This window comes from Ceratotherium simum, chromosome 9 (genome assembly GCF_057802395.1).
Source record: "Ceratotherium simum simum isolate JZ-2026a chromosome 9, ASM5780239v1, whole genome shotgun sequence".
NCBI lineage: Eukaryota > Metazoa > Chordata > Mammalia > Perissodactyla > Rhinocerotidae > Ceratotherium > Ceratotherium simum.
This window is the reverse complement of record NC_141908.1, coordinates 82,229,694-82,241,142: the sequence shown is the minus strand read 5'-3', so window position 1 is coordinate 82,241,142 and position 11,449 is coordinate 82,229,694.

The following is an 11,449-nucleotide window of genomic DNA, read 5'->3' as shown; positions in this document are numbered from 1 at the left end:
ATGAAATCTCCTCCCTATGTCCAGTCCTCTTTTCTAGGAATCCCCATCACCTGTACTCAGGAGCTGAACACTCTTGCTGTTCCCTCCGCACAGGTCACTGGGCATAATAGGTGGTGTGTCTTCTGCTCTGGTCATGGTGGGCAGGGTTGTTGTTCAGAATCTCCACTCTCCTCTACAATCTAAGGCTTTATTTGGCGTCAAATGCTTCTCTTGTTCTAATGGGCCACATCACCAGTTTCTTAAACAAACCCAAGTCTCTTCAAATCTGAGCAGTGAAAATATTTTAAATCTTTTCCCAAGTGGATTTTCCCACATACCCCTCTCACATAAAGGACTCTATCAGACACCTTATCATGTTTTCAGACAAACCCAGGCTGTGCCTGAATCTCAAACCATGACCAGTAAAAGGAAAGGCTCAAATCAAGATCATTGCTAAAAGACTAATGGACCAACACAAACTTTAGTGCAGAGAAGTAGAGAGTTTAAACAGAGCCCTGGGCATCTGGGGGCCTGGTCTAAATCCTTTGCCCTACATTCATTCATTCATTCATTTTACAAAAATGTAATGATACCCATTATATACCAGCACTAGTACAAAGATGAGTACATGCAAGATGAACGAGGCAGAGTCTCTGCCTTTATGGAACTCACAGTAGAGTTGAGAGAGCAACAATAAAAAAGTACACACAAAAAAATACAACTTTAAGTAAGGGGAATCAAATTAAGGAGATAGAGGATGGTCGTGGGCCACGAGTATACTAAAATAGAGAGGCCTCTCCTGCCTGATTTAAGATGATTTTTGAGTTAAGTTCTACATGATGTGGTTCAGGCAAAGGGCTGTAGAAAAAGTGTTCTAGGCAAAGGCACAGTACGCGTCAGGGACCTAGGGAAGAAATGAGCTTCATGTGATTGAGGAACTGGAAGAAAGCTAGTGTCTGAGTGAAGTGGAAGCAAGAGAGAGTGATGGAAGACGAGGTCAGGGAGATAACCATGGGCCATAGTATGGACTTTGGATTTTATTCCAAGAAATCATTGAAAAGAATTGGTTTTATATTTTAAAAGATTACTCTGGCTGCTACATAGAGAGTAGGCAGGAGAGGGAGAGGAATGGAAGCAGAAAGACCAGCTGGGAGGACACCCAGCATTCCAGGGGAGAGGCAGTGGGGCCTCAGGCTAGCCAGTCGTGGTGATGATGGTGCTCAGGGCAAGCTGCCCCAGGAAGCACCACTCTGGTATGCGGATTATTTCGAGCTGAAGACAATAAGGACTCAGAGAGCTCAGGAAAAATATTTGAGTTTCCCCTCCCAAACTGCCTAAAGAATTTAAAACCAAAAAATCTGTTTTAGGAAGGGGATATTATCATGACTGCTATAAAAGATAATTTAGGATAGAGGTTACAATAGAAAAGGCACCAACAAGCCCATCTTATCGGGAGTTCTGTCTCTCTGGCCACATTCTTTGGATGGCCCTGCGAGGAGTTGTCAGACAATCATTTACAAGGGAAGTCTCCATTTGTAAAGGTATCTCCCTCTCTGTATTGGGAAAAGTGGGGGGTGAGCTCATTTCTAGTAACTTATCAATGTGGAAGGTGAGGCCTTGGGGCTGTATAATAAACCTTACTCTTGTTTACTGTACTTTAGTGGTAATCTCCTGTAACTGACTCCCCCCCACCCCCAAAATCCTCCTTTGTCATTGGCTGAAAATGATATTTAAGACGAGAATTTCTGCTATTGTGGTGAGAAACGCAGTGTCCCTGCTTTCTCCCATGTATACATGTTATTAAACTTGGTATTATTTTCTCCTGCTAACCTGTCTTGTTGATTGTTTGGCCAGCCAAAAGAACCTTAAAAAAAAGGACAGAGAAAAATTCTCCCTCTTCCCCCGACAGTGACATGCTCAGACACGGTCACACGGGAATTGACTTTAGAAACAGACCTAACAAATTTGGTTATGGAATGAATATGAGGTGTGAGAGAATTAGAGAACTTAAGAACTCCTAAATTTGGGCCCAAGAAATGGAGTGAACAGTGGTGACTCCATGAGACGGGGAAAATTGAGGGAGGAGAGGTTTGAGGGGATCACAAGTCAAGAGTTCTGTTTGGCTCTGATAAGTCTGAGACGCTGCTCAGACGTCCAGGGCGTGGTCAAGTGGGCAGCAGCTGTGGCAGGCTGGGATCAGAGGGAAGCTGGAGTGAGGTGCATACATTTGCGACTCTTCAGCATGTAAGAGGTGGTGTTTGAAGCCACATGGAGGAGCTCATCTAGGGTGTGAGTGTAGATTGAGAAGAGAAGAACAAAGACTGAGCCTTGGGTGGGTCTACCACTTAGAGGTCTTGATAGGAGAGAGGAATCCAGCAACAGGAATTGAGAAAGAAGAGCCAGTGAGGTAGGTGGAAAACAGAGACTGTTGTGTCCCAGAAGCCGAGTGAGGCAAGCATCTTAAGGAGGTGGAAGTTTCCACCAGGGCCAAATATTGTTAAGAAGTCGAGCCAGAGGAGAACTGAGAACCAGCAATCTTATCCAGCAGGATAGAGGCTCCTGGAGACCCTGAGAAGAGCAATTTCAGGGCCTGTGAGGCATGTGGTAGGAACAGAAGCCTGACTGGAGTTGGTTAAAGAAGGAAAGGGAAGCGAGAGAGGAGGCGGCGGGTGTAGAAAACTCCACCAGCTCAGCTCGCCCAGTGGAAACTTCATTGTTATGATCGTCCTTGATCGCCTTGGGGTATTGTCAATTCCCAAATCTTGACTTTGAATTTTGATGATGTTCAGAACAAGGAGTAAAATGCAACACCCACGACACTCTTCCCCTCACCCGAGTGCAGGGACAAGGTAGCCACCGGGGTTAAAGGGAGCTGTGAGTCCCACAGAGGGAGAAGGGGACAGAGGAAGTGAGGGCATTTTCTTTCCATTCTCCTGCTTGTTGGATTGGGACCAAGATGGACTCAGAGCAGAGGGATGTGTGGGTAGTTTAAATAAAAAGCAAGATTAGAACAGGCTTTCTCCCCAAAAGATACATAATTCCCTGCAGTTATTCTAAAGAAAACAAACATAAATAAAAATAAGAAATACATAAAAATGCAGTCAAATAATACAGACAAATTGTTAGTAGAAATCTGCAAATAATTTTTTAAGATAATGTTTTGAGGACATTTGGCATTTCTACAGAGTTTTCCTAACAGTCACTGATAATTGGATTTTCCTCCATCTGCATGTCCAATTTCACTGTAATATGTGGTCTCCTGCCAACCCACTAGCCAAAGATTATCTTTCTGCAGCCTTATGGAATGCAAGCAGCAACCTCGAGCGCTGGGGCCAATGAACTGGAACCACGGACTCCTCACTAACAAGGGTGAATTATCTTCACATCTTTCCGGATGAGTAGATTATTCCTAGTCATTGTGTTTTACAGTTTTCTAGTTAGTCATCTCAACACAATTTATTCACAATAATAGTGTTTTTTATTATTGCTGTTTTGTAGTTCCTAGAGCAGTAAAATTTATTCTCCACTCTATTATTACAATATTTGACTCCTAATGGAATTCTTGTTTTTATTTGATTGTGTTTTAAAGCTGTAACAATAAAATTTACTCCCAAAAACATTACTGCAAGTTTTATGTTCTCTAAACTACTTGATAGAATGCCTGCAAACACATGTGGTTCTTCAAGCCACATGAGAGAAGGCCTGCCAAAATGTAAACATTGTTCTAGAAGAAAAAAGGGAATTGGTTTACATTATGGTGAGACCCATGTTATTTGATAGGGTCAGTGAGAGGATAAAAAAAATGCAAGGTCCTTGGAGACTGTTGATTTTGAGGAAGATTAAATTCTAATTGGCAGGAATATTTGTTTAAAAAATCACCCTCTTTTTATCATCTGCCTAGACCTAGACGATTCCACCATCTTTATCCTCCAAAATAATGGGCTCTCAAAATGATGCCCGTGATTTCTCACGTCCACCTGCCATACTTGTTGGAGAGAGGCTGCTATGAAATATTATTACGAAAGGCCAGGGTCATTTTGCAGGTAAACAGCTTCAGTGACTTAAGAATTGGAAGGCACACAGCCAGGCCAGCTCACCATCTCTGCTGCTCCTTAGTTGTTCTCATTGACTCTGAAGCCAAGGACACTGCAGTGGACCTCATCACTTGTCATATACCTTTCATGCCTGGAACACTGAGTCAAAGGGCTGGAATGTGAATTACAGTCCATACAGTGGAGCAAAGTACCAGCAGGGCTCAAGAGAGAGGTGTGTCAGACTGGCAGAAATTAGGGTGCGGTTCAGGACTTGGTCTCGGGTGTATGATAAGTTGACTTATGGTCACAAGCAGGGATGGAAGCAGATTGGGTGGAGATACAGGCTGGCTGTCACTCAGAGATTACAGCCTTAATCGCAGAAGAGGCAAAATCCAGATTTGGTTTCTGAGAAGGCATGAGGGACAGGTTCTTGTTCTGACGGAGCTTCAGAGACTGCTGCTACCATCTAAGGCAGAAAATGAGTTGACAGGTGGATACATGGATGGACGTGTGAATCCGTGTCCACGTTCTTGTCAGATGGCATAAACCCATTGGCTACATCTAGCCTCTCACATGTGCAGCGGGGCTCTTAGCTTTCTGTGGCCTTCTGCTTCCCTTTGGCCAGCTGTGGCAGCTGTGGGAATGCCCCCACTGAGATCTACTTTCAAGAAAGAAATTGCTGCAATCTCCAGTGCCTTCAGAATCTGGCTCAGTATTCAGGCTGAGACTAAGTGCTACCTGAACATCCCCTAACCAATGACTGAGCACAGAGGTGGCACAAGGGCTCACCACTGTACCTATACAAGGTTCCTCTGTGAGCAGTCTTCTTGGAGCTGCACCACCGTCAAAGCCTCTTCCTACCCAAGCCTCCTTTCTTCCCCCTCTCTTTAACGGGGTTCAGACCTTCAGCATGGTCTGAAGGCTCTCCTGGCCTTCTGCTTCCTCTCCCTTTTCTCTTTCGCAAGGACCACCCTCTATAAATCTCTTCCACTTCCAACTCCATCTGGGCATCTGCTTCTCAGACGCTACGGTGGTAATCATTTTACAATATGTAAGTGTATCACATCAACACATTGTACACCTTAAACTTACATAATGTTATATGTCAATTATATCTCAATAAAGCCAGAAAAAATATATACAAAAGGAAGGCATCCCAATTAGAACAGGCTTCCTTTTGTTCTCTGAGTTTTTCCCCAAGTTCATCACCCTACACCTTCTCATTTCTGTTTACCATATGTATTTAGATCATTACAGATTATTACATTCATTGTCAGAACCTCGGTGCCATACTAGATGGGCCAGGTGCAGAGCACTGGGTTAGAATCAGAAGCCTTGGGTTCTAATTTTGGTTCCACCATTTACCAGCCATGTGATCTTGGGCAAACCTCACCTGTCTTCCTTCATAAACAATTATACCTCTGGCCTCCCTCTCAGAGTTGTGGAGCATATTAAATGAAATTACGAGAAAGCCCTCTGAAGATTGTAAAAATCATCAAAAATGTATGGTGTAATTATCATTGACACTAATAACAAGGATCGGTAACTAGATTATAGTTCTACACAGGATTCTTCCAATATGATAACTACACTATATAGAAGAGAAAAACCAAACTCCCCAAAAATAAAAATGTGCAACTATTTTCTTTTCTACCATGAAATTTCTGAATGTAAAGGTCACTAGAGGATTTTCCTAAAAGTGTGGGGGGAGCTTCTCAGTTTTATATATATTAGAAAATAAGATTTTTTAAATGCATTTCCAAAATGCAGCATCTGTTTAAAATGGGCTATATCTTAGCTACTAAAATCAACTGTATGTATTCTGTATAATCCTAGCTTTCTATTTATAAAATAAGAACATTATCCAGCATAATTGACCTCATATAAAAACACCCCGAATGTAACATAATTCCTATCTTCCTATTCCTGTGAATTTCCCTATAGCTCTGAAATAATTTCTATAAGAGGACAGGAGTGAGACTCCCCCTTAACTTCATAAATTGAGATTAACTTTATACATGGGAAAGTAATTGTTATTAAACTTACTATGGGGTTTAATAAACCCAAACACATTTGAAAAGTTCAATTTCACATTGTACACCAAGACCACCAAATTTCACAAGACCTCATCTCGTTATCCTCACGCAGGGAAACAGCACCGTCTCTAGCAGAGTGTGTCCCCCACCCTCACTTTCCTACATCCTGCTTTCTTCTGTTAGCATTTCCGCAACTCCCTAGAAGGATGTCACGTGACTCGCTGGGAAGTCCTTTAAAATTTAAAGCACATTATAGAGTTAGGAAGAAAGCTTCTAGAGTTGTTACTCTGTCCCAGACACTGTGCTTTAATGCACAAACAACACTGATGTAGTTGGATCGATTGTTGACCCCAATTACAGAAAAGGAAACTGAGTCACAGAGGTTACCTTGACCATGCTGTCTAAAACCGAAAATCAAAAATCAGAAAGTGGGCTGGGCGTCAGCAGGACCCAGACACGGTTAGAAAGGCAGAATCTCAGAGCCCAGCCCAGACTCTCCAAGGTAACAAGGTCCTCCCGGCGAGTCCAATTTTGTTAGCTTTGTGTCATTTGTTTGTTGTGGGTCCTGTTGGTTTCTATTAGCATCTCCTTGACCTAGAGGAGCTGTGTTACTGCTGTGCTTGCTCCTCTCTCAGCCTGGAGTGTTCTTCTCTGAGACAGCCAACTAGCCTGCTCTCTCTCCCTTTATGAGAGTGACCGTCGGGACCTGGTTTTGACCATCACATTTATTCCCAGTTCCTAGACCAGAGCCTGCATATAGTAGGTATTTGGTAAATATAAGGTGAAGGAGTGAATTCTATTTTCAAAATTATATAATGTAATGGCAACATTAAAAAGTTATCCACAAACCACCCACCTGAATCAAGCTTTCCCCCATTCTATTAGTAGCAAGTCACAGAAGCCCCCTCCGCAAATCACCTGTCTCTCTGAGCCTTGATTCCTCATCTGTAAAACAAGGATGCAAACACCTCTGTTGTGGGGTTACTAGGAGGGTAAATTAACAAAGAGCACATGTAAATTGGGTAGCACAGTAGTTCACTAACCTGGTTTCATTTTAGAATCACCTGGGGAGTTTTCCCTGGCACCTCTCTCCCCAGATGAATTACATTCGAGTTTCTGATAAGGGGGCCCAGGTGTCAGAATTTTTGCATTTCCACGGGTGATTCTAATGGGTAGTCAGATTCAGGAACCTCTGGCACCCATTGCCTTCTACATTGCGGATGCCAAAGATGATTCAGCCTTGATTCTTATTTTTCCTATCCAGGCCCTGTTAAGGAGCACATCTCTGAAGAGGTCATGCTGGCTTCCACCACATTGTATCTCAGGTTGCATCCTCCCCTCTCAAAGCAAGTTCTATCTTCATCTCTTCTGGGCTTTCTGAAGTCCTAGCTCTGAAATCATACCTTTTCTCTGAAACCTGTTTTCGTTACTCCAACCCTGATGGCAATCTGAAGTCCAATGGCAATCTGAAATCTCTATTATCAAGTCTAGTTACTTGCCCCTTTCTTTCATGTGTAGTTTGCACCTGTTTCATACGTGTCCAATTGGCATATCTCCCATGCCTCCAGCCCAGTGCTAGTGAAACCCTAAACTAGACACTGAAAAAGGATAATTTCTCAAAAACATAAAATTAAGACTTTTGCATAGAACAAATACAGGTCAAAGATTATATTTAACACCACCAATTAATGAGATATCCAATAAGATGTTGCACTCAGTTCAGAGAAGAAGTAAAAGAAACACGGGACAACAAGGAATGTTGAAATGAATTTACAAAAAGATGTAAAATTAGTCACTTGTATTCCACCTAACACTATTCATTTGTATCTCTACAGACAAGAATCATTTGGATTATTGTTCATTTTCTACAATGTACAGAGTTGTAAAATAGATCAAAGACAATGAAAGAGAGATAACCACAAACAGTGCTCTAGACAGGGTCTAGTTTTTCCGTTGCAGATGCCCCGTGATCTCTGTGGTCCATGACATAGCTTTTCACCATTTCTCCTGACAGTACTCAGCATTTTTATGGTCTGTTGACTGCTGGAACAGATAGAACGATTAGATGAAAACCAAGTAGGAAGCTCCACTTAGAAACTTGAGTGAGATCAATTCAGCTAATGGTGTCTTCATATAACTGCAGGCAAGATGAAGCCCAAATCCAAGCTTTATCTGGGGTAGCCCAGACTTTCCAGATGTCTGTACAAATTTTGCTGATAAGGAGGTCAAATTTCTGTGTTGCTTGGAAAGCCACTGTCGTCAAGCTGGGAAAGAGAGGGAATATGCACTGAGAAGCGCATTCCAGTCTGTGAGAGAGAAGAAGGAACACCACAGAAGAAACTAACATTCTAAGAGCATGTTCTTCAGGTACTTGTTTATGCGATACCTCAGTTTCCCATTGACTCTGAAAAGTGGTTAGTTTTGTCCCTGTTTTTCCCATGAAGAAACTGAAGTCCAGACAGGCAACGGGATTTGCCCAGCTGAGGGCAGGGATTTGAACCAGATCCATCTTTGCCAAGATCCACACTCTTTCCCACAGTTTAAGGTTGCAGATTAAGTTAGTTCATTTATCTGTTATTTCCAGGAACCTCTAAAACTTTTTTCTTTCTGAAGCTGTTGTTTCACTCTGAAAGGGAAAAATTGGTTATTGCTCAATGTGGTCTGGATTTATTCTAGGAGATTAAGCAGCAACTTAAAATTTCATTTTTGGTCACTAATTTCACTAATACTTTACAAATTACTTTCCAAATATCTGAATGTTTCCCAGATCTACCTCTACCTCCTTCCATTTCTTATTTAGTTAAAATATTTGAAACGTAATCACTTTCCACAGGCACTTTACAGTTGTAGGAAAAGGTACTATAAAGTACCAAAAGCTTGGGCCGTGCTGATGCTACAATGGAGCATTTGGACGGAAGATCTGTGTATTGCCTTATTGCTCAGGATCTGTGATTAGCAGACCAAGCTACGGTTGCATGGTGCAGGGAGTACAGTCTCTCAGCCTTATGTGGGGAGCACATGTGCTTGAACCCTTGCTGGTGAATACGTGGACTCCGTTCCCAGCACTGCTGTTCAACTCAGGAGTTACTCTTAAGTCTTTTAAACCAAGTACCCAAGTCAGAGGAAAACTCCAATTTCACTTCTGGACTTTGATCACGAGTTTTCCACGGTAAGAAGCGTGCTGCTAATCATCTGTATTCAGCTCGTTTCGCACTGTGCATCTTCACATCACCCACACCTTCTTGCTGTACTTAGCAGTTGTGCAGGATCTCTTCGTGTTGAAACAGCACAGCTCACTTAGTCAGTCTCCCTGCCATGTAACATTAGGTTAGATTAGGGCAACGTGGCTGGGGTACGTGGAGTTTTAAAACTGATAATGATAAAATAACTATGGCCTGTTGGTTGTTGAAATATATATGGATTTTAACACTCACTTAGCTGTCTCAAACCTATTTGGTCAACTTGGTTCATTCTAAAATGTATTGTTATCAGTCTAATGTTAGTCACCAATCACTTGATCAATGCACAAGTATTTGGGATGTATTCCTTAGGACTCACCAAAGGAGAATCAATAAATCTACAATTACCTTATGAAAAGTTGAACTAAATTGTAAGTTATAAGACTCCTGCAATTGTCTCCTGATTCATCTACCTGCAGCTTCTCTTTCTCCCCTCCAATCTGTGTCTACTCTGATCCCAGAGAAAGCTTTCCAAATCCCAAATTTGGTTACGTCTTTCCATGACTTCACGTTGCCTTAAGGGTTAAGACAATCTCCTTGTTGCTCCCTAGGGCCCATGGTTTGACCCTTTCCCCTAACCCTACCCTGGTCTAGATAAGATCACTGTCCCCTTCATACCCCAACTCACTCATTCCTCAGGGAGCTCGTCCCCAGCCTCCTCCTACTCGTAATTGGGTTACATCTTCCTATCATATGCTTTCCTACTAGCACTAATTGAGTCCTTGATAGCACTAATCAAGGCTGCAATTTCATACTTATTATGGGATGATTTGGTTATTGTCCGCGTCTGCCATGTATATATATTATATATTACATATATTGTCTGCATCATGGACTACAAACTCCATGAGGGCAGGGATCTGCCTCTTTCTGTTCATCACTGAATTTCCAGTGCCTAGCACAGTCCAGGCCCAGAAGAGGCACTCAATAATTATTGAATTAATAACTATGAAGAGCCACCAGTTATACACAAATGTAGCAGTTCCTTCTTGGTCCCTACAGCTTCGTCTACGTATTTGCTGGTTTGCGTTGTTTGAGCTTTTCTTGTTTTGCTTTGCTTTGTTGCTAGTGTGACAAGATTGCATCATAGAAACGGGAAGGAGGAGGCATGAACTGAGCAGGTGCTGGGGCCTTTGCGGGGTATTTTCACATGATCTCTTTAATCCTCATAATCCAAAGTAGGTATTATTTTTCCGATTTTACAGAGATGAAACGGAAGCTTAGAGATATTATACAACGTTACACCACTAGGAAATGGCAGAGCTGAGTTTGAACCCAGACTTGCCTCTTGCTGCTGGACTTGGCATCGGAGACCTTGCTTGGTCAGCAGGCTGGGAAGTCGTCAACTGCATCATCTTAGCAAGGCTTTGGGCCTCAGTCTCCCCCTCTACAAAATGAAGGCTAGAAGCCAACGTGGATGTGCATTTCTTTCATCACTAGTACTGATATATAGTGTCCAGGTGATGAGCTACTATTCTCTGGTAAAGCCGTCAGCCTCCTTTGACAATTATTGATGCAGGGTGGATTACAAACATGGCTGCAGTCCACCCCTTCCTCGATTTCACATGCTGTGGTAGTGCCCTCCCCTGGACTCTGGCACTGACCATGAGACTCTTCTGGCTCACGGAACATAGCCACCATGAGGCAAGCAGAGACGTGCAAGTCCATTGGTGTGCTGGGGTTTGCCCTCTGGCTGCACTTGGAACCCACCTGCCACACATGAACAAACCTTGATGAGACTTCCAGATGATGGAGCAGGTGCCCCCACTGCACCAGCCAACAGCCACCTAACCCTGAGAGGCAGGCCACCTAACCGACCCCCGATGCCTGAGTAGCCAGCAGAGACCCCAGAAGGACCCCTGGGCCAGTCCAAATACCAGCCCATGGACTCACATGCTAAATTAGTGGTTACCATTTTAGGCCATCACGTTTTGGGTACTGACTTTATACATATTTTATTTCTTTATTTTTAACAGTGAGTTTATATTTTATGTTGATCTTGTAATTTTCCCATTCTGAGAAAAAGTGTCATATTTCTTAGATTTATTCTATTAAATGATGTAAAATTTATAATTTAACAGACACATATCTACTCTTCATAGGTGAGAGAAATACACTTTTGTTTTCTTCTAATTTTGACACCATTTAACCCACTAATTCA